Genomic DNA, 4,682 nt, shown 5'->3' on the forward strand with positions numbered 1-4,682 from the left:
TTTAGTCCTAACCATATCCCTACCCCTCAACCTAACCCTACCCCTACCCCTAAGTTATCCCCAAAATCAGAGGTGAACAAGACATCAAACCCTTACTGTAAGCCTAAACTTTACACAAACTGTAAACTTGTCCTTCAAATCTGATTGGTTGATTGTAATGTTGATCCAGGAACATGTTGCACTTGGTTAAATCAGGTTAGGCAATCAAATTGACTACTTGACTCTTACAGGAGTCACATCTGAATTTTAAGAGCGAGTTCAATTGATGTGTGAGCAGAACTACAAATCAGTAACTAGCGAAGGGTGTAGCATGTGATCAGAGAGCTACAAAACGCCTGTTAAATGGATAGTTCACCCAGAAATGAAAATTCTGTCATCATTTACTCATGTCTTTCCAAACCTGTATGCTATCTTTCTTCTGTGAAACACAGAGGATCGAAACTGTGGGGAGTAGTTGCGAAAATATTTTATATAGAATATATTTAGAATAAAAACTAAATCCAAATAATACATACATAATACAGACAAATCTTGATGTTTACTATGGTTATTTGTCACTAAGGTTATAGGCAAGACTCAAGGCCAGGTCCAAATGGTATCTGCACATTTTTTCCCCATATTTTCTGTACTTTTTGCAAAATTGTGTTAAACAAAGCTGTATTAGGCATTCTGTCTTATCGTAAGCTGAAGTATCATCAAATTAGCCCAAATATTTATTGAATGAACACAGGAGGAGTGTGTATTACTTTATGAAGGACAGGCGTTCCAATTCTGTGAAAATCCACGGAACTGCTTCCACGCGGGCCTGAGAGTTTGAGAATGGGATTGGTTTTGTTTTCTGTTTTATGTAGAGGTTAAAATCTGTTAGTAAAAACAGTACATTTGTCAATCCCATATACTTTTTTTCAAACTGTTTTTCTGAAACAGCATGTTCATTGGATGTATCAAGAACAATTTGGGGTGATTTCAAAGTTGTATGTAAGGGTTAAAAAGATTTCTCACTAAAAAAAAATCTCCTTCAGATCTGTAAAAGAGGTATAACGTACTTCAGGAAGGCACTGAACTTTTTGGTTTGAACACAAAGCAATAGAACAGTACCCACGGTGCAGTGTGCAATAAAAAAATGACATTATGACATCACAATAAATCAACTAAATGATGAATTGTCTTTGTTCTTCCTCATTTTGGGGTTGTGGGATGACAGTAAATCTTTATCACACTTCAGACATACACAAACACACACTGAAATACCTTCTCAACACTTTCTGTCTCGGTGACTGATGGATTCAGATGTCTCACAAAGACGAGAATTTCCTCACTGACAAAAAAAGAAGAAAAAAAAACGTCCCCGCGTGTTCTCTCTTCTACTAAATTATTCTGCTGACATCCAATCAGCTGGCTTCTGGCTTTCTAAAGAGGATGAAGCAGAAGAGATTATGAGTAGGGAAAATGGAATGCAATTTTTGCCAGGGATTTTCTGGCCAGAATAATACATCGGAAGTGCTGAAGTGCTGAAGCCTTTGAAAACCCTTCCTTTTATCAGCCACATAAGTTCGCCTGAGGAGAGAGAGGACAGGTGAGAGAAAGAGAGAGAGAACTGCATGAATGAGAGCGTGAGAACGGGAGGTAAAGTGATGGCTGAGGGATAGAGATAGTGAGAGTTTTTTTGGTGAATTGTACACATCACCCTTCTTCTGTCCCCTGTGGAATTCTAATGGCTGTGGCTAGAGTCAAGGCTTTTATGGGAGATATCAGAACCGCTGCACTTTTCCAGGTTAGACAGAAACTCTTCCAACTACAACACAATTTTTCTGAAGCCCTGGGAGACGACGAATCACAGGAATGAGGGAGAGTCAGAATAAAAGAAAGTGAGATGTGACATTCGGATACAGTGAGAAAACTAATGAGGAACGTACAAAGCGTTTGCTGCACCGCTGCAGCATTACTTTAAGCGATAGTTCACCCAAAAATGACTGTGAATCACTGTCATGATGATGTGAACACAGAGGGCCCTATCTTGCACCCAGCACAATTGACTTTGTACACCGACGCATATCATTCCTATTTTGCACAGCAGACTTTTCCCTCGACAGACGCACGTTGGTAAATTCGGGAATGAACTTGCGCTCCCGGGGGCGGTTCAGTGAAATGAGGCGGCGTTCCAGCGCAAACGTTCCCTGGTGCTATTTTGCAGTTTCAGAAAAAAAATCCGCAACAGACCAGGAAATACCTAGTCTAAAGTCAGTGGCGCGTTATTCAGATGCTATTTTAAGGGCTCATGCTTGGTCATAATGTAGCGTGTGCAAAACGCACATACACTTTGCTTCTCTCATCTACACACAGACCCAGCAGTTTCCATATTTGCAAACCATACATAATTACAAGGATAAATATTCCACACGAGGGAAATCATTGTGGAGTCCATGAAGATGTGAAAAAATAGGCATAAATCTAGCTTACACATTTACCCAAATTATTATACGCCTGTTTAACCGAAGCGATTTTGGGTGGGTTTCTCCCATCCCCATACAGTGTAACTTCTCTGTCTTTTACGGCCCTGATGAGAACGTCGGTCTCCTCGGCTGTGAACCGCTCCTGGCGCACGCCTGGCAAATCCGCCGTTATAATAGCAATCCGCCATGGAACAAGTGCGCCTGCTCTTAAAGGGAAAGAATCAGAGATGTTGCTCTGATTGGTTTATTTCACGTTATATGCCCTAAACCACACCTATGAATAATGAAGCTACTTCAGACCAACCCATTTTAGATTTCCGATATCTGCCCACAAAGTTACTCGCATTTCAGATCGTTAAAATAGGGCCCAGAATCTTTAGCGAAGAATCTTTACTCAGCTTGTCATATTCATATTGAGCACATTCAAAAACAAACAAAAATGAAATACTGTAATGTGCTTCGTGTGAGGAAAAGATTTAAAGATTTTAATTTAAATGGATACAAAATGCAATATTGCAATGACAAATGAAGACTTTAGAAGACAATGAAAAGAGTGCACAAAACATACAGTATGGATCAAATTCTGTTATTTTGCTTGTCTGCCCATTTTATCAACTACCTTGCTGTAGACTATTTTTCATTTATTTTTAAAATAATTAATCCACCCAAAAACAATCCAACTTTTAAGAAAAAAAACTAAAAACGTATGGACTTACGGCGTTTTTTTGTCTTCGTCCTTTTTATCCGCTGTTTCATCCAGTTTCCTCCTTCTTGCGGTGTTGTTCATTAATTTCCAAAATAAGTAAAACTTCAAAGACAACCAAATTCACAATATTTCAGCATTTGATTGGAAGAAAATTATATTTATTTTAAAAATAAATCAAACAAGGCATAATCATGCAAAACTTGCCATGAACTACTCGTCCCATGAAGCACTGCAAATGATGTAATCTATAATCAGCCATGGCATCACAATATAAAACTTGTGCATGTATAAATCATTGAACTGTATTGGATTATTACAAAATATTCAAACATACAAAAACCCTAGTTGAGAACACAGGAAATAAGTTGAAGCACTAAAATTAAGTCAAGTAAAGCCACATTTATTAATATATAGCTTTATACGATACAGATTGTTTCAAAGCAGCTTTGCAGTGATAAACAGTAAAATAACGATTCAATAATGCAAACAGAATTCAATTCTGTCTAAAAACACATCAGCAAACAGTTATTATTCAGCTGAATTCTTTGATTCAGTTCAGTGTTGATTCAATAGGATCAATAACTGTAAAGTTCAATTCAGCTATTAAGCTGAATAAAACTAACTAAAAGCTAAATAGAAATGTTAAAATAACTCAAATTTTATATAATATATAAAACAAAGAGAATATAAAATTAAAATAAGAATAAAAACTGAAGATATATAAATAAAAGCCAATTTGAAATATGAATTATACTATAACAGTATATGAATAATACTAAAATAATAGTCCTGATCATATTGCAGAATATTGGAGTTGTTGGTGCGTTTTGTGCTTAAATTCAAGACATTTGAGAGTGCAAACAATTTATTATAGCCTACATATAAAAAAAAATACATATCGAGAGAGAGAGAGAGAGAGAGAGAGAGAGAGAGAGAGAGAGAGAGAGAGAGAGAGAGAGAGAGAGAGAGAGAGAGAGAGAGAGAGAGAGAGAGAGAGAGAGAGAGAGAGAGAGAGAGAGAGAGAGAGAGAGAGAGAGAGAGAGAGAGAGAGAGAGAGAGAGAGAGAGAGAGAGAGAGAGAGAGAGAGAGAGAGAGAGAGAGAGAGAGAGAGAGAGAGAGAGAGAGAGAGAGAGAGAGAGAGAGAGAGAGAGAGAGAGAGAGAGAGAGAGAGAGAGAGAGAGAGAGAGAGAGAGAGAGAAATATTGCCAACATCTAACACTTCAGAGTAACAGTGGACCAAACAAAACAACTAAATCCCAGCGGCACAGTAACTGTAGGTTTACACCTCATTCAGAATCAATATGGGATTCAGATCATTTACCCAGATTTCACGTCGATGGGTCTTAAAATTTCATGAATAAAACCCCACCGGCAGTTCATTAAGTTCTTTAATTAGATGGCAAATCTAGAGAAAGTTTCATCACCTCAGTCTGCCGTTGCTGTTCTGAAGGAATACCGTTTCTCCTTAATCTCTTGTGTTTGTCTTAATACTGTAAGCCAAGTAGAATGACGCAGAGGTATGT

This window comes from Scardinius erythrophthalmus, assembly GCF_964197995.2.
Source record: "Scardinius erythrophthalmus genome assembly, chromosome: 8".
Lineage (NCBI taxonomy): Eukaryota > Metazoa > Chordata > Actinopteri > Cypriniformes > Leuciscidae > Scardinius > Scardinius erythrophthalmus.